We start from the raw sequence: 25,815 nt of genomic DNA on the forward strand, positions 1-25,815 counted from the left end.
GAAGGAGAAAATAAAATAAATCCATTAACTAAAAACATAATAATGAAGAGCCAGCATAGATTTCAAAAAGGGAAAGTTTTGCTTGACAAACCTTCATTGATATTATTTCAGGAGATAACAGAGAGAATGAACAAGGTTAACACAGTGGATGTAATTTCTCTAGATTCCAGGGGGCGGTTGATTTGGCACTCCATAAAAGACCAGTAAATAAGTGTATGTGGAGTATGGAACAAATAGCAGAATGGATGGCTGCAAGATAGAAACCTGACATTAGGAGGAAAAGGATAGCTTTGCAGAGCATCAGAATGCGGGAATAAAGTCCCATAAAGATTAGTGTTGGAATCACTGTTGTTTGCAATTTATATTAATGTTTATACTTGGAAATCAAAAGCAAACCTAGCACTGGGATCCATTTCTCGAGAGATAGAATTAAAAAACAGCGAAGTTATTCTCAGCTTGTTTTGAATCTTGGCTGGACCGCACAGCGCACAGTTCTGCTTGCCATATTATCCAAGAATAGCAAAACACTGGAGAAGGTGCAAAGAAGATTTACAAGAATGATACCAGAATTGAGGGAAGGATGAATCCGCTGGGTATTATTAAATCTTTGAAAAGTGAAGGCTAAGGTATGGCCTAAAGGCTTGAAATAAAAGTTTTTTTCACTAATGGGATGGAGCAAAACCCAAAGCCATGAATGTAAGATAATCATTAAGAAATCAAATATGAGATGAAACCTCTTTACCCAGAGAGTGGTGAGAATGTTGAACTCACTATCATGGGAGCAGTGAGGCAAATATTATAGAAAAGCAAATGAGGGAGAAGGGAGTGTAGGGTTAGGCTTATAGAGTGAGATGAAATGTGGCTGGAGTGGATTATTTGGACCAAATGGCCTGCTTCTGTGTTGTATATTCAATGTAATTCAATGCATATTCATGTACAGGAGCAGAAATGAAAGGGTCATTGGAGAGCTGATTTTGAACTGTTGATTAAATAATAACGGTGATGCTTGAATCATGAAATTGAGATGTCATATAAAATTGTATCTCACTGTGTTATAATTCTGAAACAAAGATGTGACACTTTTTGTGGTGATTTAATCGATCATGGTGTTATATTTACTGCTTAGAAGTCACAAGCTTAATCAACAAGTTATTTGTGGCAAGTCCAATTCTATGCCTAAGCTAAAATTTGAATTGTTGGACGAATGCTGTATGATGTTTGTGCTCATATTGAATTGTGGCAAATCCTTTTGATTTGAATTTGTTCTAATGAGCAGTTTGAGTCAATTCAGATATCACATATGAGCCACTCGACATGCACATCCTGATCTTGCTTGCACTGTTGGGTTAAAATTAGTCCAATTAATGTGTGAATGAATTTTGTGAAAATATTTGTCCAATAGTATCTCAGCCATTGATTAAAAATATTGTGGGGCAGCATGTGGCGCAGTGGTTAGCACTGGGACTGCGGCGCCCAGGACCCGGGTTCGAATCCCAGCCCTGGGTAACTGTCCATATGGTGTTTGCACATTCGCCCCATGTCTGCGTGGGTTTCACCCCCACAACCCAAAGATGTGCAGGTTTGGTGGATTGGCCACACTAAATTGCCCCTTAATTGGAGAAAAAATAATTGGGTACTCGAAATTTAAAAAAAAAAAAATTATGCATTTGTTATTCTTTGCTTAACAGAGCCTTTAGAAAGCAGAGCCGAATTTTGCTACAAAAGGACTAATGGAGAAAAAATTGAATACTTCAAAGAGCCATTGCGAAGTCCAATTGGTAAGTAATTTGCTGAGCAATTATAATTGCTTGATTGATTCATGTTAAGTTATGTGATTTTTTTAAAAACCTGAATGGCAGAATGCACTTGCATCCAGGGTTTCAGTTGTTGATGCTCTGAAAGCACATTATGTTGGTTGCAGATTGTAGTAGAATGGCATCATTGTTCTCCATCCACACTGGGATGAAGTGTTTTCGTACAGCTAAATGCAATAAACGTCGGTGCAATACGTTTTGTCAATAAACATAAGTTGGAGATACTTTGGCCCTTTGAGATGTAAATATTCTTGTTTTCTTTTAACAACTGATTCAAAGCATGTGTCATTTCCTTTTGTGTCTGTCGTGTTGGGTGTTCCGATACACAAACGACGCAACACGGTTGTAGATGGTACAACTCTGTTTTATTATTCTGTACAATAATAACTATTAACTTCTGGCTGTGGTTCGTACTTCACCAACTAACCTGTGGACCCAGCCCTAGCACTATCTTAGTGAGGCACTCAGCACATGGTGTATGTCTGAGTGGCACGCTGTGAGCTCTGTGCTCTGAGCTATGTCCTGGTAGAAAATGAGCGGGAACTGTGGTGTTCCCTGTTTTATAGTGCGTGTGCTCTCACTGGTGATTGGCTGCGATATTGTGTGTGTATTGGTTGGTCCAACTACCTGTCCATCAGTGTGTGTGTGTGATTACACTATGATATGTTAATGTGGATATTATGACATCCCCCTTTTCACAAGGATATGTGCCTACATGCTAATAAATATTGGTGTGTACTGAGTGCATCTGAGTATGTGTGTGCAATATTTACAACATGTACATGAGGCTAAACTATGTACATAGGAAGGTGTCAGGTGCAACAGAGCAACAAGGTTGTACCACGAACAAAACAAGTGCAATCATCAAATATCGAAAGAGAACTTCTGGAACAACAAGAAAGAAACACGCTAACAGTATTACAAAACAATTCAGTGAGTCCAATGTGCAAACAGGCTCATAAGTCCAGTCTATTAGGTGGGCGACAAATTCGGGTTGACCGTTAGGGTGGCACACCATTCATCACCCGGATTAATGCTGTGCACTGGCATCGGCTGGTTGTTCCGACTTGGGGACATCCGGTTCTTTTTTATTACTGCAACGCGGAAGGGTTCCCGGGCGTCGGTATCACCGGTCTGCACGTCGTCAGGGTATGACTCGGTGTATGGGGGCTGAATGGCCCGCACGTCCCTGCGAGGCTGGTGGAATTGCAGAGAATTGGCAGGTTGAGCTGCTCGACAGCAGGCAGCATAGTGGCCCATCCTGCCACAGCGGAGGCATTGTCGCGCTTTGGCCGGACATTGCCGCTTTACGTGTGCGGATCCACAGTTGCCGCACGTCGTGATGTCATGACGTTCGTTGCGCCACCGCGCATGCATGGTGCGGTCCTGCGTAGAGCGTGCCTGCGCATCCCGTCCCTCTGCGTCGACGTCATCTCTTTTGGCGCATACAAGCGCGGGAGGCCTCGGAAAACGCGTGAAATGGCCGCCCTCGTCCGGGCCGCGGGCCGGGAGGAACTCGATTGACTGGACCCGCTCGGCCTCGTAGGACCCCTGCCGTGCCGATTCGGCCGCTTGGAATTGGGAGTACCGGCTTGTCGCGTTTTCGTGAAGGACGCAGGTCTCGATGGCGGTGGCTAGGGTGAGGCGCTTTATTTTGAGGAGCTGCTGGTGTAGGGTGTCCGAGGTGACCCCAAAAACTATCTGATCCTGAATCATGGAGTCGAAGGTGGCCTCATAGCCGCAGGACTGTGCGAGGATATGGAGGTGTATCAAATAAGATTGAAAAGGCTCATCCTTACCCTGCAGACGCTGCTGGAAGAGGTATCTCTCGAAGCTCTCATTAACTTCCACGCTGAAGTGTTCCTCAAATTTTAGAAGGACCGTCTTGTACTTCGTCTTGTCCTCACCTTCCGCGAATGCCAGGGAGTTGTAGATGTAGATGGCGTGTTGCCCCGCCGTGGAGAGGAGGAGAGCGATCTTCCTGGTGTCCGGTGCATTCTCCCTGTCTGTGGCTTATAGGAAGAGTTGGAAGCGCTGTTTAAACAGCTTCCAGTTGACGCCAAGATTACCAGTGATCCGGAGCGGCAGCGGCGGGCTGATGGTTTCCATGGCGCAGGATAGCGGGTTTCTGAAGAGGTGCAGGTAGGTCTCACAGTCGCTGGCGTGTTTCCAGGCCTGGTATCATGTCGTGTTGGGTGTTCCAATACACAAACAAACCAACACGGTTGTAGATGGTACAACTCTGTTTTATTATTCTGTACAATAATAACTATTAACCTCTGGCTGTGGTTCGTGCTTCACCTGCTAACATGTGGACCCAGCCCTAGCACTATCTTAGTGAGGCACTCAGCACATGGTGTATGTCTGAGTGGCACGCTGTGAGCTCTGTGCTCTGAGCTATCTCCTGGTAGAAAATGAACGGGAACTATGGTGTTCCCTGTTTTATAGTGTGTGTGCTCTCACTGGTGATTGGCTGCGATATTGTGTGTGTGTTGGTTGGTCCAATTACCTGTCCATCAGTGTGTGTGTGTGATTGCACCATGATATGTTAATGTGGATATCATGACAGTGTCCTGTTATTAAACTTGAAACAAATTAACATTTTATGTCTTGCTTTCTCTCTAAAGATATTAAACATAGAGAATTTCTGATTACACAAAGCATTCAGAGTCACAATATACTTGATCCCACTTAGTTTTAGATCTTCTCAAACCATTTCAGAAACAAAAAATGTACCATCTGATTATGCAGAAGGGTTCCTTGCTTAAGTAACCCCTTTATTAGATATACAAGTTCAACTGTGACAACTCTACCTTGAGGCTGAAGGCAGTATTCCCTTTTTGTCCAAAGTGGGTGTGGGAAGCTATTGAGAAATTAAACATAATTTTAAAAAATTCAAGCCTGTATTCTTACACAATCATGGTGATTAGCCCACACTCATTGATTGCAATGCATGCAGCCCATCAACATTTGTGCTGTATGCTCTTTGAATGATCTCTCAAACCAACCAGCATTTACCAAACACACTGAGTTTCTCAGTAGGGGTGAGTAGGGTAATAGGGGAGGAACATTGTGGTTGGAACATGTGCTGGGGATCATGGCTGAAGAGAATCTGATCCGGAAAATAAAGAAGAATCACACCATCTGGGAAGCATTGGTCCCAAGGCTTTTGGATGTTGCTCTGGAGGCCATGATGAAGGAGGTGGGAAATAGTAGAAATATCTTGAATTGTTAAAGGGGAAGAAGGCCCTTAGATACATAGTCATAAGGCAGTGTGAGCAGTTATCAATGCTAAGAGTCAAATCTTCAGAACTAGGATCGAGTGGATAATGCCCTATCCATAGCTTTGATTTACCAGGACATTTATTCTAATCCGGTTTAAATCGATACCCATGAAAAAATAATTCTTTGCACACCATTCTTTGAACTGAACTCAACCTGTTTGCCAATTTGCAGATGGTAATCTCGCGATCGTTTACTTTGGACTGCACATTTTTATTTCGAACCCAGTTTCTCAATCTCCCCTATTCTTAGTTCTACCTTTGTTGCTGACTCTAACTTGGAGCGCAGCAGATGAACCTTCCCCACCCCTTTACTCCAAGTCCTTCTCCAGCTGAAGGAGATGTCTGAAACCCCAGCACTAGGCAAGCAACATAACCTTGAGAAAATTCTGGTCTTGGCTGCAGTATTTGTGCCCCTGACGATAATAACTCCCACTATTGCCTCATTCCTTTTCATTCTCCCCACTTGAATGGTCTTCTACACCTTGGTTCTATGGGTAGTTTGTCCATTGACCCTCAGTCCTTATTCTCATTCAGATGGGTAGCAAATACCTCATCATATTGAATAAAGGCAAGGTCTGAGGCTCCTCCATCATTACATCTCGGACCGCCATGCATGTCTGACTGCCATCACACTGATCTGCTTCTGACAATCAACCTGCTTGAAAGTACTAATTAACCTCAGCAATGCGATTGTCTCCCAAAACAAAGTATCCAGATAACTTCCCATTCCTGATGCCCCACTGTGTCCGCAGCTCAAATTGCAGCCGAATAACTCTGAAACCCAGCTCCTTGAGCTGTAGACACTTAGTCTAGTTGCGCAGATTTCCTCGCTGACCCACGTACTCCCACAGACTGTGTCTATGGCATACCCCCTGATCTGCATTGTCCATTTAATTTCCATAGTTTATTAATTTAATGAAGTAATTGTAACTTAAAGATTTCTAGCTCAAAATTTGACACACCTCCTCAGCTTAAAGGGCAAAACTAAAACTGCTATACTCACCAACCAATCACCTGCCTGCTTCCCCCTTGATTTTTGCTCAGTGATGTTTAATTTTTCAGTCCTCTCAATCCTCCAGCCTGTCCTATTATTGTGATTTTATTTAGATCTTCAGCCCCCTCCCTTAATTCTCCTGCCTCTGACCCTGCCACAGCACTGTCCATATATCCAGAGGCCTCTCCCAGACCGTTTATATGTCCTCAGTCTTATCAAGCAATTCTCTGGGGTCTAGAAGAATGCAGAAAGGTGATTAGTTGGCTTTTGTATGATGATTTCATTTATAAATTTTGGTTTGACATGTTTATGCCGTGATGGCGTTGATACTTGCATTATGGCCAGGTGACATTTTGATGGTCAGTGACAGAGGGAAGGCAAGGTGTAGGATTGTTGGTGAATGGAAAATTATGTTGTGGTTACTGATATTGCACTTGGATGAGTTCTTTATGGACAGCCACCTGAGCATTTGCCTCCTCCATTCCTCTTCCTCCTCCTTCACTGACCCCTCGGGCTTCTGCCCTCATTTCTCACCATGTAACTGGCAACAAGGGCTGTCCTTTCATGATGAGAAGATTGTGCAACATGCAGGAGGTCACCATGTATCAGGCACCCACTCTGCCAAGTGCTGCAGGTCTCCTTCAGAGCTGAGCTGTTCAAGGTTGTTTCAGCAGTGTAAGTGGTCTAGTTTGTCACATTTCATGTGGCAGATTGGTTCTCGTATATATACACATGTGTGTGCTTGCTTCTACACAATAAACATCGGCCATGTTATTGGTGAATAGTCCTTGGTGTCCAGCAGCTACCCTTTGGTTTGTTATGGTTGTGCAAATGTAGATGGCACAGCAGACTATCAGGGCATCATGACCACTGGCAGGTATGATTCTGGACATGGACCTCTCTTATTATTTCCCTATTGTTGTGAAGACATGCTTAATTTAAAACATGATTATGAATTTACTGGCTGGAAACTACTATTTGGACTTCTTGAAAGACTAAAATCCCATTACAATAACTTGAAATCATAGTCAAAGATGGTTGGAAATTTGCATCTCTGTATCTTCTACATTCCAAGGCTATTAAATAGAGCCTAATTTAAGAGCCCATCAAATAAAATTATCTTGGGGAATGTAAGTGGGCGACATCTCTTTGTCCCCATTCATAGGACATCCAGACTCAGCTGTGTTGGGCACCAGCAATAGACATAATCACTTCAGTCAAAGGCCTCTGGCTTTGAGAGAAATGCCTCGCCATTATCTAATCAAATTACAACTGAAATATACGCACCATGCTCAGATTTATGTCACTGGTTAGTTGGAGAGAGAGGGTCATGAGACAAGTCAGCCAACCATTTGTGTGCGTAAGCATCCGTTTACTCTGCACACCAACACAAACACATGAGTAGCTGAAGACGTAAAGTTACTGTGTGAGTGTCTCTCTCTATCTCTTTCCAAACAAGCTGCAAGTTTCAAACCTTATCTGCTGTTGTTTGATTCTTCATGCGCATCAGACAGAGATTAGAACTCAAACCTGCAGCTGCTATCTTCAAGAGAGCAGATAGATTGTCCACCTATACCTTCAAACTGCCTCAGCATCAACCCAGGAGGACCATTAAGTTCAGTCTGAAGTCATTAAAGCAACTAACCTTCAGAAAGCATATACCCCTTTAACTTTATTGGAATTTCAATTGCTTATTCTATTTTCCCTCTCTAAAATCTATCTGGATGTGTGTGAACTTTGAGTGTGTGAGCATGAAAGTTGGACTGTTTTATTATATTTCTGAGACAAGGTTCAATACATTAAAAGCTATTCTCTTTTTAAAACTAAAGGAAGTCTCTCTGTGTGTGGCATTTACAGTCACAGCACATAAATATTAACTGTAGATAGCAAAATGTGAGATGTTTCAAATATCTCCTGCCCTTGCCTGGAAGGAAGCAGTCATTGCCCAGTCATACTCCCAGTCATTGTCAATGCAGACCTCACTCTGCTCTGAGGTTGCGAATTGTGGTTGTAGCAGGTCATCCTTACTGAAGAGCAGGAACCTCACTCATTGTTCCCCAATAATCGTCAGAACTGCTATGAGCAGAAATGGCTTTCTGCTGAAAACCCTTCTTCTCATCCTCCTATTTAAGACAGAGATGAGGAGAATTATTTTCTCTCATAGGGTTACACGTCTCTGGATTCGCTTCCTTAAAAGGCAGTGGAGGCAGAATATGTTTGAATATTTTTAAGGCAGAGCTAGATAGATTCTTGATTAACAAAAGCGGGTGGAAGGTTATTGGGATTGAGGTTACAATCAGATCAGCCATGATCTCATTGAATGGCAGAGCAGGCTCGAGAAGCCGAGTGGCCTACTCCTGCTCCTAATTCATGTGTCCGCATTTTCATATGTTCCTTTTCCAGCGCATGCTCTGCATGACTGCTTTTTATTCTCCGGGTTTCACTGTATTCCAAGGGGAGTGTCCATTCCTGCACACGTGTCTGAGAGTGACATGTCTCTGCAGAAGCCTTGACGTCAACAAAAAGCCCTTCAGAACCTGCCACACCACTCCCTGTAGGTTTTTGCATCTTGAAACAATTAGAACAAGCACCAAACTTTTGGACAATTGTAGCAACAGCTAAAATAAATAAACAAGCAACTATTCCGTAAGCAGTTAATGATCCCTAAAATAGCTCTGGCCGTGGGTCCTTCCTGCAGCATTAAATGTGCTCAGTTGTGCAGATTGATAGGAAAGTAAGTAGTGAAGAGGACATAAGGATTTTATGCAAGGGGATATCGGTTGGTTTGGGGGTCGGTTAGCTCAGTTGTCTCGACGGATGGTTTGTGATACAGAGCGATGCCAAGAGCACGGGTTCAATTCTCATACCAACTGAAGTTATTCATGAAAACCCTACCTTCTCAACCTTGCCCTTCGCCTGAGGTGTGGTGATCCTCAGGTTAAATCACCACCAGTGAGCTCTCAAAGGGGAGAGCTGTCTGTGATCCTCCAGCAACATTTACAATGGGAGGTCGGTTCACTCAATTGGCTGAACGGCTGCTTTGTGATGCAGAGCAACACCAACAGCATGGGTTCAATTCCCATTCTGGCTGAGGTTACTATGAAGGCCCTGCCTTCTCAACCTGTCCCTCACCTGAGATGTGGTGACCCTTTGGTTAAATCACCACCAGTCAGCTCTCTCTCAAAATGGGGAGAGCAGCCTATGGTCCTCTGGGACTGTGGCAACTTTCATTTCATAGACCATTAGAGTGAGTGCGGTAAAACTTAGCGCATGGAATATAACGTGGGAAAATGTGAACTTATCCGTTTTGACAGAAAGAACAAAAAAGCAGAATATTATTTCAATGGGGGGGAGGGTTTGTAGAACATGTGAAGTCCAGAGGGATTTAGGAGTCCTGCTACATGAATCACAAATAATTAGTATGTAAGTACAGAAAGTGGTTGGGAAGACAATTGGAATGCTGCCGTTTATTGCAAGGGAATGGAATATAGAAGACAATTGGAATACTGTTGTTTATTGCAAGGGAATGGAATATACAAGGGGGGTTATGCTGCTACAGTTGCATAGGGCATTGATGAAACCACACCTTGAGTACTGTGCACAGTTTTGAACTCCATATTTAAGAAAGGAGAAAATTGCATTTGAAGCCGTTCAGAGAAGGTTCACTTGACTGATTCCTAGAATGAGGAGGTTATCCGCTGAGGGGAGGTTTGAAAGGTTAGACCTGTATCCATTGGAGTTTAGATGAGTGAGAGGCAATTTTATTGAAATCAGAGGCCAATTTACACTTGGTGAGACCCTGTGCTCACCTTCAGTTCTGCGTCCCCTCCAACCTCACCCTTCCCCACCCATCCTTGCCTCACAGAACTCAAAGGTGGTAGATACATTGATCTCTGCTTTTTCACATGTAAATACATGCCTGTATGAATAATTGCTGAAATCCAAGCTTACCTCTTGTCAGAATGATGGTAAAGATGGTCACTATTGCAATGTGAGTTTTGAGGCGGGCAAACATGGAACTTGCCGATAAGCTATGAGATGGAAACATGAGCTGACTACATCACTGCAGCACAGACCTGTGCAACAAGTAAAACATTACTGGGCAACTCTTTATTGAAAAAAACCATCACAATTAGAATTTATTCAGAATGAGCCAGTGCAGGAGCAAATACTCCAATCAACAAGGTTCATACTGCCATTCAGTATATTTCACAGAGTGTCATTTAGTTTCAAATATAAACATTAACTTCCTCACAAAATCAGAAAAAGTTACCATAAATTCACCTGAGAGGAGTCCAGTGACTCCAAGTCCAATATAAAGGTGGCTTTGTCTGGCAGGATTCCATTTTTCTTTCCCAGAGACTTTCTGCAGGCCAGATTTGAGAGTGATGCTGGTTAGAACTATCAGCATGTGACCATCTGTAGCCAGTATATCAGCCCTGCAATGGTCCATTTTGAACATGCAGAATTTAAACCCAAAAAAATGGAATGGGGACAGATTTTCTTGCTTCATCCCTTTTTGACATGATAATTTTGATTGCCTTTTTTCTCTATACTTTTCCTTTACAATATCAAGTACGTCTTCTATATTCCATTCCCTTGCAATAAACGGCAGCATTCCAATTGTCTTCCCAACCACTTTCTGTACTTACATACTAATTATTTGTGATTCATGTAGCAGGACTCCTAAATCCCTCTGGACTTCACATGTTCTACAAACCCTCCCCCCCATTGAAATAATATTCTGCTTTTTTGTTCTTTCTGTCAAAACGGATAAGTTCACATTTTCCCACGTTATATTCCATGCGCTAAGTTTTACCGCACTCACTCTAATGATTTTTTTTCAGAGATTCATGTCTGCTCTGCAATTGCACCTTTATTGTGTCACAAATAACATAGAACATAGAATATACAGTGCAGAAGGAGGCCATTTGGCCCATCGAGTCTGCACCGACTCACTTAAGCCCTCACTTCCACCCTATCCCCATAATCCAATAGCCCCTCCTAACCTTTTTGGACAATAAGGGCAATTTAGCATGGCCAATCCACCTAACCTGCACATCTTTAGACTGTGGGAGGAAACCGGAGTATCCAGAGGAAACCCACGCAGACACGGAGAGAACGTGCTGTCTCCGCACAGACAGTGACCCAGCGGGGAATCGAACCTGGGACCCTGGAGCTGTGAAGCCACAGTGCTATCCAATTGTGCTACCGTGCTGCCCATTGAGAGTCTCAACGATGATTTTTCAAAAAATAACTTCCTGCACCCTGTACGCTTCTCAACAGATACATCAGAGGAACCGGGGGCAAAATTCTCTGGAAATGGCGCGATGTCCGTCGACTGGCACCCAAAACGGCGCAAATCAGTCGGGCATCGCGCCGCCCCAAAGGTGCGGAATGCTCCACATCTTTGGGGGCCGAGCCCCAACCTTAAGGGGCTAGGCCGGCGCCGGAGGAATTTCCGCCCCGCCAGCTGGCGGAAAAGGCCTTTGGTGCCCCGCCAGCTGGCACAGAAATGACATCTCCGGGCGGCGCATGCGCGGGAGCGTTAGCGGCCGCTGATGGCATTCCCGCGCATGCGCAGTGGAGGGAGTCTCTTCCGCCTCCGCCATGGCGGAGACCGTGGCGGAGGCGGAAGGGAAAGAGTGCCCCCACAGCACAGGCCCGCCCGCGGATCGGTAGGCCCCGATCGCGGGCCAGGCCACCGTGGGGGCACCCCCCGTGGCCAGATCGCCCCGCGCCCCCCCCCCCCAGAACCCCGGAGCCCGCCCGCGCCACATTGTCCCGCCGGTAAGGTAGGTGGTTTCATTTACGCCGGCGGGACAGGCATTTTAGCGGCAGGACTTTGGCCCATCCGGGCCGGAGAATCGCGCGGGGGGGTCCGCCAACCGGCGCGGCGCGATTCCCGCCCCCGCCGAATCTCCGGTGCCGGAGAATTCAGCAACCGGCGGGGGCGGGATTCCCGCCAGCCCCCGGCGATTCTCCGACCCGGCGGGGGGTCGGAGAATTTTGCCCCTGTATTTTTTGTTAATGCTGGTGTCTCTGCTTCCACCGAGTTGTAGTCATTTTGAACTTCCATGACAAAACTTTTAACTGAGGCTAATGATTAAGCAGCATTCACTAAAGTTTATCAACATTTTGCAGCAATATGCTGACGGTATTAATTTTTTGAAATAATCGGTTCGACAAAAGAGTAAAAACAGCAGTACAATAATAATCTTTATTAGTGCCATAAGTTGGCTCACATGAACATTGCAATGAAGCTACTGTGAAAATCCCCTATTCAGTACACTCTGGCACCTGTTCGGGTGCACAGAGGGAGAATTCAAAAGGTCCAATTCACCTAACAAGCACATCTTTTGGGACTTATGGGAGGAAACCGGAGCGCCCACGCAGACATGGGGGGAACGTGCAGACTCCGCACAGACAGTGACCCAAGCCGGGAATCAAACTCGGGTCCCTGGCGCTGTGAAGCAACAGTGCTAACCACTGTGCTACCGTGCCACCAATTCTTTCCTAATGATTTTGCTTCAGTTTTCACATGATTTTTTTCTGAATTTGATGCGGCTATGTCTAATAAGATTTCCTTAATATCAGCAAAGTTCATTTTCAAAGCCAAAACTGCATCCACACAAGCAGACTGCTTGGTGTCCCAAATTCCTTTGACTGTCAAAGATTTCCCACTTGCCACCAATACGTGGAAACCCAAATAAAGGCATACACATTTTGAATAAAGTCAAAAAAATGTCCAGCGCCCTCTTGGATTTAGGTGCAGCATTGCAGATTAAATTCAAGGAGTGACTGGAATAAGGGGCAGGATTCTCCGACCCCCCCCGCCGGGTCAGAGAATCGCCAGGGGCTGGCGTGAATCCTGCCCCCGCCGGTTGCCGAATTCTCCGGCACCGGAGATTCGGCGGGGGCGGGAATCGCGCCGCGCCGGTTGGTGCCTCCCCCACCCGGCGATTCTCCGGCCTGGATGGGCCGAAGTCCCACTGCTGGAATGCCTGTCCCGCCGGCGTGGATTCAACCACCTCTCTTACCGGCAGGACAAGGCGGCGCGGGCGGGCTCTGGGGCCCCGGGGGGTGCCCCCACGGTGGCCCACCGATCCGCGGGCGGGCCTGTGCCGTGGGGGCACTCTTTTCCTTCCGCCTTCGCCATGGTCTCCACCATGGCGGAGGCTGAAGATACCCCCTCCACTGCGCATGCGCGGGGATGCCTTGAGCGGCCACTGACGCTCCCGCGCATGCGCCGCCCGGCTAATGTCATTTCCGCGCCAGCTGGCGGGGCACCAAAGGCCTTTACTGCCATCTGGCGGGGCGGGAATCAGTCCGGCGCGGGCCTAGCCCCTCAAGGTTAGGGCTCGGCCGCTCAAGATGCGGAGGATTCCGCACCTTTGGGGCGGCGCGATGCCGGACTGATTTGCACTGTTTTTGGCGCCGGTCGGCGGACATCGTGCCGATTACAGAGAATTTCGCCCATGGGATGAATAATGCAAAAGGGCATGCATTGTTCAGACTTGCTTGTAGACCTGAATATTTTAATGCCATCTTTGTGTCATTACCAAAGTTTTGCCAATGACAATTTTTGATATCCAAACGTAAATCTGCAATGATTTACAAAATGATTGTCTCCAGCTATTCAAAAGTGTAGGATTTTAATTGGACAAAACAAAGAAATCACTCTACACCTTCACCATCGCTGGTCACATACCTTAAAATTAATATTAATCGGTCCACATAACTCACATGTGGTCGTGGTACACATCGGTACAAACGACATAGGTAAAAAAAGGGATGAGGTCCCAAAAGCAGAATACAGGGAGCTAGGAAGGAAGTTAAGAAATCGGACCTCAAAGGTAGTGATCTCAGGATTACTACCGGTGCCACATGCTAGTCAGAGTTGAAATGACAGGATATATAGGTTGAATACGTGGCTGAAGGGATGGTGACAGGGTGAGGGTTTCAGATTCCTGGGGCATTGGGACCAGTTCTGGGGGAGGTGGGACCCGTACAAACTGGACGGTTTACACCTCGGCAGGACTGGAACTGATGTCCTATGGGAGCTATTTGCTCGAGTGGCTGGGGAGTGTTTAAACTAATGTGGTAGGGGGATCGGAACTGATGCAGGAAGTCGGAAGGTAGTAAAACAGGGACAGAAACAAAAGGCAGTAAGGGGGAAAGTGTAAGGCAGAGAAGCCATAGTCAAAAATCAAAAAGAGCGACAGTACAAGGTACAGTGACTGAGGGGAGCTCAGTGAATAGGCCCAGTAATACTAAAAGGATAAAAACGGGAAGTAAAAACATTAATGGTAAGCGACGCGGCAGGTTGTTACATGAAGATATGGGTTCAACGACAAGGAAAATTAGAAGAATAGTTAAGAGGAAAAATAACTTAGGAAGGTTACTGATCAAGGTGTTAAGATTCAAAACAGAGGTATAAAAGCCAACATAAGTGTACTTTCCTTGAATGCTCGTAGTATTCGGAATAAGATAAATGAGTTGATAGCGCAAATCACCGTGAATGACTATGATTTAGTGGCCATTACTGAAACATGGTTAAAGGATGGTCACGACTGGGAGTTAAATATCCGAGGATATCAAACTATACGGAAGGACAGAGTGGATAGTAAGGGAGGTGGTGTAGTTCTGTTATTTAAGGATGTCATCCGGGCAATAGTAAGGGATGACATTGGTGCTATGGAGGATAAGGTTGAATCCATATGGGTGGAAATCAGGAATAGTAAAGCGAAAAAGTGACTGAAAGGAGTAGTCTATAGGCCACCAAATAGTAACATTATGGTGGGGCAGGCAATAAACAAAGAAATAACGGATGCATGTAGAAATGGTACAGCAATTATTATGGGGAATTTTAATCTATATGTCCATTGGTTTAACCAGGTCGGTCAAGGCAGCCTTGAGGAGTAGTTTGTAGAATGTATCCGTGATAGTTTCATAGAACAGTACGTAATGGAACCTACGAGGGAACAAGCGGTCCTAGATCTGGTCCTGTGTAATGAGACAGGATTGATTAATGATTTCATGGTTAGGGATCCTCTCGGAAGGAGCAATCACAATGTGGTGGAATTTAAAATACAGGTGGAGGGTGAGAAGGTAAAATCAAACACTCGTGTTTTGTGCTTAAACAAAGGAGATTACAATGGGATGAGAGAAGAGCTAGCTAAGGTAGACTGGGAGCAAAAACTTTATGGTGAAACAGTTGAGGAACAGTGGAGAACCTTCCAAGTGATTTTTCACAGTACTCAGCAAAGGTTTACACCAACAAAAAGGAAGGACGGTAGAAAGAGGGAAAATCGACCGTGGATATCGAAGGAAATAAGGGAGGGTATCAAATTGAATGAAATAGCATACAAAGTGGCAAAGATTAGTGGGAGACTAGAGGACTGGGAAATCTTTAGGGGGCAATATAAAGCTGCTAAAAATGATATAAAGAAGAGTAAGGTAGATTATGAGAGTAAACTTGCTCAGAATATAAAAACAGATAGTAAAAGTTTCTACAAATATATAAAACCAAAAAGAGTGGCTAAGGTAAATATTGGTCCTTTAGAGGATGAGAAGGAAGATTTACTAATGGGAGATGAAGAAATGGCTGAGGAACTGAACAGGTTTTTTGGGTCGGTCTTCACAGTGGAAGACACAAATAACATGCCAATGACTGATGGAAATGAGGCTATGACAGGAGAGGACCTTGAGGTGATTGTTATCACTAAGGAGGTAGTGATGGACAAGCTAATGGGGCTAAAGGTAGACAAGTCTCCTGGCCCTGATGGAATGCATCCCAGAGTGCTAAAAGAGATGGCTCGGGAAATTGCAAATGCACTAGTGATAATTTACCAAAATTCACGAGTCTCTGGGGTGGTCCCGGCGGATTGGAAATGAGCAAACATGACACCACTGTTTAAAAAAGGAGGTAGGCAGAAAGCGGGTAATTATAGGCCAGTGAGCTTAACTTCAGTAGTAGGGAAGATGCTGGAATCTATCATCAAGGAAGAAATAGTGAGGCATCTGGATGGAAATTGTCCCATTGGGCAGGCGCAGCATGGGTTCATAAAGCGCAGGTCGTGCCTAACTAATTTAGTGGAATTTTTTGAGGACATTACCAAAGCGGTAGATAACATGGAGCCAATGGATGTGGCACATCTGGATTTCCAGAAAGCTTTTGACAAGATGCCACACAAAAGGTTGCTGCATAAGATAAAAATGCATGGCATTAAGGGGAAAGTAGTCGCATGGATAGAGGATTGGTTAATTAATAGAAAGCAAAGAGTGGGGATAAATGGGTGTTTCTCTGGTTGGCAATCAGTAGCTAGTGGTGTCCCTCACGGGTCAGTGTTGGGCCCATAATTGTTCACAATTTACATAGATGATTTGGAGTTGGGGACCAAGTGCAATGTGTCCAAGTTTGCAGATGACACTAAGATGAGTGGGAAAGCAAAAAGTGCAGAGGATACCAGAAGTCTGCAGAGGGATTTGGATAGGTTAAGTGAATGGGCTAGGGTCTGGCAGATGGAATATAATGTTGACAAATGTGAGGTTATCCATTTTGGTAGGAATAACAGCAAAAGGGATTATTATTTAAATGATAAAATATTAAAACATGCTGCTGTGCAGAGAGACCTGGGTGTGCTAGTGTATGAGTCGCAAAAAGTTGGTTTACAGGTGCAATAGGTGATTAATAAGGCAAATGGAGTTTTGTTCTTCATTGCTAGAGGGATGGAGTTTAAGACTAGGGAGGTTATGCTGCAATTGTATAAGGTGTTAGTGAGGCCACACCTGGAGTATTGTGTTCAGTTTTGGTCTCCTTACCTGAGAAAGGACGTACTTGCGCTGGACGGTGTACAGAGGAGATTCACCAGGTTAATCCCAGAGCTGAAGGGGTTGGATTACGAGGAGAGGTTGAGTAGACTGGGACTGTACTCGTTGGAATTTAGAAGAATGCAGGGGGATCTTATAGAAACATATAAAATTATGAAGGGAATAGATAAGATAGATGTGGGCAGGTTGTTTCCACTGGCGGGTAAAAGCAGAACTAGGGGGAATAGCCTCAAAATAAGGAGAAGTAGATTTAGGACTGAGGTTAGGAGGAACTTCTTCACCCAAAGGGTTGTGAATCTATGGAATTCCGTGCTCAGTGAAGCAGTTGAGGCTCCTTCATTAAATGTTTTTAAGAAAAAGATAGATAGTTTTTTGAAGAATAAAGGGATTAAGGGTTATGGTGTTCGGGCTGGAAAGTGGAGCTGAGTCCACAAAAGATCAGCTATGATCTCATTGAATGGCGGAGCAGGCTCGAGGGGCCAGATGGCCTACTCCTGCTCCTAGTTCTTATGTTCTTATGTTCTTATGTGGTGTTGAATCAACTATAATGGAATAGTATTTGGCATCTTTTACTTTCTTCGTGAATCGGTTTCTGAGCCAATCTGCCTTTACAGTGATGAGGTCATTATAGGTTTGGTGGATTAAAATGTTGGTCTTCCCTGTGCGCAATATTGATAACTTTCCAAATGCTCTTTGAAAAGTTAATCAAACTCACTGAGATATTCAAAGCGGGCTAAAAGAAATTACCTCTTCGATTTGACAATGGTGACTCATCATGTCCTCTTAGAGGCAGTCCCAAGGAAGACAGCAGTTTGACTGTGGCAACAGCACATCTCAGCACTTTCCTCCAATAAGAACACTCCTTTTCATACTGGAGTGTTAACACAGATTTACGTCTTTGAACAAACGCACACACAACCTTAATATAAGCTTTGGAAGTTTCATGATCAGCAATATCTCTTCCAACATTTCTCCAGTTAGAGTATCTGTCAAATGTTTCCCTTTACCAGGGTTACGGAATAATTTGAAAACACAATAGTAGACTGCCTTAGATGCTTCCAAAAAAATCAATCAATTTCTGATTTCCCGTTTCTCTTTACCCTCAGAAAATGAGACTGATGAAGACTTCTAACCTGCTTCAGCCTCCAAATTCAAACTTTTTTCCCCAAATTTTCCATATTAACTATGTTTTCTGGTTTATTTAGTACAAAATATTCTATCATACCCAGCGGAACATATTTTGGCCATAAGGCAATGTCTTCAGGGCAGGTTTTTTTCCCCTCACTTGACCACAATCGGCAATATCTTGTAGTTCCGTTGTAATTTCAGAGTCCACTTGTTCAACTTTTGCAGACGATGTGGTATCACCGGAAATTGGCACGTCATCAGATAATTGGCCATACTTTTGGATGAATGTGCACAGTACAATACTTTGAGCTTTTTAAAATTAAATGACAAACTCTCTCTTTGCTTAGCTTCGTCCTCTTGCTTCACCTTAACCTTTTCTGCATATTTGACTGCCAGATTGATAGTGCTGCTTCATCTTGCTCAAGAAATTAATCTTGATCTTAGGCAGCTAAAAGAGTCCAAAAGAGCAGGCGCGCACATAGTCAATCCCGCTTTTTTATCAGTTTCGAGCTCTGCAAAAAATGGGGTTAATCTTTTAATCGTGAAGCTGTAATTCTGATCATGGATTTCAAACAACATTCACTCTACTCTCTCACAACTCATTCCCCCCTCACAAAATCTCCCTCCTCGAAACCCCCTAACAAACCCTCCCTCGCCGCAAACCCCACAAAAATGCCCTCCCCCCACACCTTCAGATTCTTCGCCCCCCCGCCCCCCCCCCCCACCCCCCCCCCACCCCCCCCCCCCCCCCCCCGCCCCCCCCCCCCCCCCCCACCCTTGGTAGTCACCACCGATGTATGTATTGTACATATAGGATGTTGATATATGTGCTTTATGGTAAAGCCCCTGTACTACAGGCAAGGGGGTAGATCCTTGCCTGCTGGTTCCACCTAGTAGGCGCAGTATAAATATGTGTGCTCCCAGTACAGCAGCTATTTCGTCAGTAGGAGGCCACACATCTCAGTGTAATAAAGTCTCGATTACATCTACTCTCATCTCTGTGTAATTGATCGTGCATCAATTTATTACACTGAGTTTTTCAGAAGATGGACCTCCGCATCAAGCAAGCAGACAACGCCAAAAAGGTCTTTGAACATTGGCTAGCCTGTTTTGAAGCTTACATCGGGTCTGCACCAGACGAAATTCCAGAAGCACAGAAGCTCCAGATCCTTTACACGGGCTGAGCTCCAACGTCTTTCCACTTGTCCAGGACGCGTCGACCTACACAGAGGCCATGGCGCTACTGAAGGAAAACTACGCTCAGCGGACTAACACACTATACGTCAGGCACCTCCTCTCCACGTGGCGTCAACTTCCCGGTGAGATGGTGGAAGATTTCTGGCGCGCCCTGCTCCCCCTAGTTAGAGACTGTGATTGTCAGGCCGTTTCGGCCAAGGAACACTCGAATTCGCTAATGAGAGACGCATTTGTTATGGGCATAGGGTCTGACTACATCCGCCAGCGCCTCTTAGAGGGGGCCACGCTCGACCGCGCAGCGACCAAAAAGCTAGCGCTTTCATTTCCGGTCACATCACGCAACATTCAGGCCTATGCCCCTGACCGCGCGACCCCCCCCCCCCTGTGCATTGTGGACTCCGCAGACAGCCCACCCATCGTGGACACCATCAGCGACTGCCCTCAGCCAATTCCACGCCTGTGCCGCGCGGCAGCCAACCAACCCCGGGGGGCCCAAATGCTACTTCTGTGGGCAGTCAAAACACCCCCGACAATGCTGCACGGCGCGGGGCGCCCTCTGCAAGGCCTGAGGCAAGAAGGGACATTTCGCTGCAGTGTGCCAGGCCCGCTCAATTGCTGCTATTGTCCCAGCACCCCCCACGTGCAGCCAATGGGCGCCGCCATCTTCCCCTCCAAGGACCACGTGCGGCCAGTGGATGCCGCCATTTTGCTCGACTCGCAACACGTGCGGCCCGTGGACGCCGCCATCTTGTTCCTCCCAGGCCCAATGGGCACCGTCATCTTGCTTCCCCCACAACATGTGCGGCCCGTGGGCGCCGCCATCTTACACTCAGGACCCATGCCCGTCGGGCATCTCATCCGGCTGCTCATCGCCTGCAACCGTCAACGACCAGCCGCGTCTCGCCGCGGTCACGATTGACCGGTCTCGACCACACAACCTTGCGACTGCTTCAACTAAAGTGAAGGTCAACGGGCATGAGATCTCCTGCCTGCTGGACTGAGAGCTTCATTCCGATACGGTAAGGCACTGCTTCCTCGCGGTACACCCTGCAAACCAGAGAATCTCCCTGACCTCCGGGTCCCATTCCGTGGCGATCCGGGGTGTACTGCATCGCCACTGTCACTGTCCAGGGCGTGGAGTTCAGCGGCTTCCGCCTCTCCGTCCTCCCCAACCTCTGCGCTGTCTTGCTACTTGGCCTGGACTTCCAGTGCAACCTCCAGAGCCTAACCCTGAAATTCAGCGGGCCCCTACCACCCCTTACTGTGTGTGGCCTCGCGACCCTTAAGGTCGACCCACCTTCCCTTTTTGCAAACCTAACCCCGGATTGCAAACCCGTCGCCACCAGGAGCAGACGGTACAGCGCCCAGGACAGGACCTTCGTCAGATCTGAAGTTCAGCGGCTGCTTCGGGAAGACATCATCGAGGTTAGCAACAGCCCCTGGAGAGCCCAAGTGGTAATGGTCAAAACTGGGGAGAATAACAGGATGGTCGTTGACTACAGTCAGACCATCAATCGGTACACGCAGCTTGACGCGTACCCCCTCCCACGCATATCTGAGATGGTCAATCAGATTGCACAGTACCGGGTCTTCTCGACAGTAGACCTAAAATCTGCCTACCACCAGCTCCCCATCCACAAGGCAGACCACCCATACACTGCGTTGAAGGCAGCCGGCCGCTTTTACCACTTTCTTAAGGTACCCTTCGGCGTCACTAACGGGGTCTCCGTCTTCCAACGGGAGATGGACAGAATGGTTGACTGGTACGGGCTACGGGCCACTTTCCCGTACCTGGACAATGTCACCATCTGCGGCCACGATCACCATGATGCCAATCTTGCCAAATTTCTCCACACCACCACTCTCCTCAACCTCACGTATAACAAGGAGAAGTGCATGTTCAGCATGAACCGCTTAGCCATCCTCGGCTATGTGGTCCAGAACGGAGTTCTGGGGCCCGACCCCGATCGCATGCGGCCCCTCATGGAACTCTCCCTCCCCCACTGCCCCAAGGCCCTCAAAAGTTGCCTGGGGTTCTTTTCGTATTACGCCCAGTGGGTCCCAAACTATGCGGACAAGGCCCGCCCACTCATTCAATCCACTGTTTTTTCTCTGACGGCCAAGGCTCACCGGTCCTTTAACCGTATCAAGGCCGACATTGCCAAGGCCGCAATGCACGCGGTCAATGAGACACTCCCCTTCCAAGTCGAGAGCGATGCATCAGACGTCACTCTGGCCGCCACCCTCAACCAGGAGGGCAGGCCCGTGGCATTCTTTTCCCGCCTCCTCCATGCCTCCGAAATTCAGCATTCCTCCGTCAAAAAAGCGGCCCAAGACATCGTTGAAGCTGTGCGGCATTGGCGGCATTACCTGGCCGGCAGGAGATTCACTCTCCTCACTGACCAACGGTCGGTTGCCTTCATGTTTAATAACACACAGCGGGGCAAGATCAAAAACGATAAAATCTTGAGGTGGAGGATCGAGCTCTCCACCTACAATTACGAGATTTTGTATCGCCCCAATAAGCTCACTGAGCCCCCCGATGCCCTATCCCGAGGTACATGTGCCAGCGCACAAGTGGACCGACTCCGGACCCTGCACGACAATCTCTGTCACCCAGGGGTCACACGTTTTTACCATTTCATCAAGGCCCGCAACCTGCCCTACTCCATCGAGGAAGTCAGGGTGATCACCAGAGACTGCCAGATCTGCGCGGAGTGTAAACCGCACTTCTACTGGCCAGACCGTGCGCGCCTGGTGAAGGTCTCCCGCCCCTTTGAACGTCTCAGGGTGGACTTCAAAGGGCCCCTCCCCTTCACTGACCGCATCACATACTTTCTCAGTGGGGTCGATGAACATTCCCGAATCCCCTTTGCCATTCCATGCCCCGACATCAAAGCCCTCAACACCATCTTCGCTCTGTTCGGCTTCCCCGCTTACGTCCACAGCAACCGGGGATCCTCATTCATGAGCGATAAGCTGCAGCAGTACCTGCTCAACAGGGGCATTGCCTCGAGCAGGACGACCAGCTACAATCCCAGGGGAAACGGGCAGGGGGAGAGGGAGAATGAGACAGTCTGCAGGACCGTCCAGCTGGCCCTACGGTCCAGAAATCTCCCGGCTTCCCGCTAGCAGGAGGTCCTCCCCGACGCACTTCACTCCATTCGGTCGCTCCTGTGCACCGCGACCAATGAAACCCCTCATGAACGTCCCTTTGCCTTCCCTAGGAAGTCTACCTCCGGGGTTTCGCTTCCGACATGGCTGGCAGCTCCAGGACCCGTTCTCCTCTGTAGACACGTCTGACTCCACAAGGCGGACCCGTTGGTTGAGAAGGTACAGCTACTTCACGCCAACCCGCAGTACGCCTACGTAGTGTACCCCGACAGCCGCCAAGACACAGTCTCCCTCAGGGACCTGGCACCAGCTGGTTCCCCCCCCCCCTCCCTGCCCCGGCGCCACCCTCCCCTCCCCCGACGTACCCCACCGCAGCCCCCGCTCCGGGGCAATCCATCCTCCCCTTGCTCACACCCGGGGATGAAGAGGATTTCGACACGCTCCCGGAGTCACCGAAGACCAAGCCGCCGCCGGAGTCGCCACCAGCCCTGCGGCGCTCTCAACGACAGATCAAGGCACCGGACCGCCTGAATTTGTAATATTATCTGTACTTTTAAAACACAACTTTCTGTATATAGTTCTCCAGCAGCCCTGGCGGACTCATTTTTTAACAGGGGGTGAATGTGGTAGTCACCACTGATGTAGATATTATATATATAGGATGTTGATAGAGGTGCTTTATGGTAAGGCCCCCCGTACTACAGGTATGGGGGGAGATCGCTGCCTGCTGGTTCCGCCCAGTAGGCGGAGTATAAATATGTGTGCTCCCAGTACAGCAGCCATTTCGTCAGCTGCTGTAGGAGGCGACACATCACAGTGTAATACAGCGTCGATTACATCCTACTCTCGTATTTGTGTAATTGATCGTGCATCGCCCCCGCCACACCCCCCCCTCCCCTGCCCCCCAGCATCCCCTCAAACTCCCATTCTCACCTTGCTCACCTAGGGTCCTCAAGACATCCTGCCTCACCCAAGCTGTCCCTCATCATGGCCATTGCACCTCTCTCTCGCCTTGTGAGCCAACTGCTGGCCTGGGCGGAGTGGGGGGGGGGTCTATTCTGTTCCCATGCAGACTCCCCCACACCACACTGTGTCCACTTGATGACCTTGCGGCCTTGCATGCCTACTGCTGGCCTGGGAGGGGTGTCCGCTCTGCAGCCGGCCCAGACTTCTGTTTCCCCACACTGTGTCCTTGCCATGGCCAGCTGTGGCACTTCTCTATCACCTCGTGAGCTTGCGCACATGCACCTGCTTCCAACTGTTATTTACCTTCCGCTCTATGATGCTCATCCAATCAGTCAGCGACATATGCAGGGAGTAATCAGCCACTGATTGGATGCCCTGCTGACAACTCTGGCCATGTTGATGTGCGCTCCAGCTGAGCTGACTCTGAGTGTTCCAGTATCGGGTCTGGCAGCATAACCGTTGTTCAGGGCCTTGAGGCTTGGCAGTGTGTTTCATTGTAAATCCACCTGATTGAAACATATTCTATGTTTGAAGGACCCCGAGATGGATTACAATCTGATTGGTCACGGTAGCTCTCAGAATTTCTTCTTGCCGCTCAGTGATAAATTTGACCCTGGCACCGGGGAGCAGCATACCATCCTGGAATCACATCTATGGCCACAGAACGGGTTGTCTGTTCCCCTGACGACAGAACCCCAGATTACATTTGTAGCGCACAAAGACTCCGTGAGACGAATAGAGTGAAGTCGATGAGGCTTTATTAAGCGTGTCTGTTCCCCCGCAGCTCGATAGTAGAATGGCCTGCGGGGGAGGACTCCGGCTTCTTATACTCCGCCTTCAGGGCGGAGCTAGAGGTCAACGGCCAACCAGGACCCGGGATATGTCAGCCAATGACATTAGGGCTTCCACTCCCACATGACCCCCAATACATACTACCACATTCACCCCTTGTCAAAAATGAACCCGGCGGGGTGATGCTTCGTATGGTGGTAAGGGTTTACAGGGCTGGTCCTGGGAGGAAAACATTCACATGGCAATACAGTGTGGTACAATTTTGTCCTGTTTCAACTATTTACAGAAGGTATCGGGAGAAAAGCAAAATGTTCTTGTGAAAAGTCCATATATTGATTTAGATCGACGCCACGAGTCGGTCGGGCGGTCTGGTCGTCCGTGTCGATCGCCTCGGCCCCGGTGGTGGTGGTGGTGCTTGTACCGGTGTTGTCGTCTCCGGGAGCCTTACGGTTTCAGCTTGGGCTTTATTCTTGGTCGGGCCTGAGGGGAGGGGAACCGATCCTCCTGGGAAGGGGGCGGTCGCGGGGTGCGGCGGTGGCAGGAAGGGGGGGGTTGGGTGAATGGTGTCGGGGGGGTGTGTGTGTTGCCGGCGGGCGCCAGATCCCGCAGGGAGACCGTGTCCTGTCGGCCGTCGGGGTACTCCACGTAAGCGTACTGCGGGTTCGCGTGGAGGAGGTGAACCCTTTCGACCAACGGGTCCACCTTATGTGCCCGCACATGCTTTCGGAGCAAGATGGGTCCTGGGGCCGCCAGCCAGGTCGGCAGCGACATTCCAGAGGAGGACTTCCTAGGGAAGACAAGGAGACGCTCATGAGGCGTTTGATTAGTGCTCGTACATAATAGCGACCGGATGGAGTGGAGAGCGTCCGGGAGGACCTCCTGCCACCGTGAAACTGGGAGGTCCCTGGACCGTAGGGCCAGTAGGACGGTCTTCCAGACCGTGCCGTTCTCCCTCTCTACTTGCCCGTTCCCCTGGGGGTTGTAGCTGGTCGTCCTGCTTGAGGCTATGCCCTTGCTGAGCAGGAACTGGCGCAGCTCGTCACTCATGAAAGAGGACCCCCTGTCGCTGTGGACGTATGCGGGGCAACCGAACAGTGTGAAGATGGTGTTCAGGGCTTTAATGACTGTGGCCGCGGTCATGTCAGAGCAGGGAATGGCGAATGGGAAGCGGGAGTATTCGTCCACCACATTAAGAAAGTATGTGTTGCGGTCGGTGGAGGGGAGGGGCCCTTTGAAATCGAGACGGAGGCGTTCAAAGGGGCGGGAAGCCTTAATCAGGTGCGCACCATCCGGCCTGAAAAAATGCGGTTTGCATTCCGCGCAGATGTGGCAGTCCCTTGTGACTGTACGGACCTCTTCTAAAGAGTATGGGAGATTGCGGGACTTGATAAAGTGGAAAAACCGAGTGACCCCCGGGTGGCAGAGGTCCTCGTGGAGGGTTTGGAGGCGGTTAATTTGTACGTTGTCACATGTGCCGCGGGATAGGGCATCGGACGGCTCGTTCAGCTTTCCGGGGCGATACAAAATCTCGTAGTTGAAGGTGGAGAGCTCGATCCTCCACCTTAAGATCTTGTCGTTTTTGATTTTGCCCCGCAGTGCATTATCGAACATGAAGGCTACCGACCGTTGGTCAGTGAGGAGAGTGAATCTCCTGCCGGCCAGGTAATGCCTCCAATGTCGCACAGCTTCCACT

The 25,815-nt window shown here is 48.0% G+C and overlaps 1 protein-coding gene across 23 annotated transcripts in view; it reads left to right on the forward strand.

Moving 5' to 3' along the window:
* Positions 1-25,815, forward strand: part of LOC140388298 (contactin-4-like) — a 3,617,424-nt gene that overhangs the window by 480,397 nt on the left and 3,111,212 nt on the right. For all 23 annotated transcript variants that reach the window (XM_072472208.1, XM_072472210.1, XM_072472213.1 and 20 more), the window contains one exon: positions 1,689-1,778. The gene's annotated coding sequence lies outside the window, so the exon portion shown is untranslated. The remainder of the gene's footprint in view (positions 1-1,688; positions 1,779-25,815) is intronic.

The sequence above is a fragment of the Scyliorhinus torazame genome, chromosome 13, assembly GCF_047496885.1.
Source record: "Scyliorhinus torazame isolate Kashiwa2021f chromosome 13, sScyTor2.1, whole genome shotgun sequence".
In the NCBI taxonomy this organism is placed as follows: domain Eukaryota; kingdom Metazoa; phylum Chordata; class Chondrichthyes; order Carcharhiniformes; family Scyliorhinidae; genus Scyliorhinus; species Scyliorhinus torazame.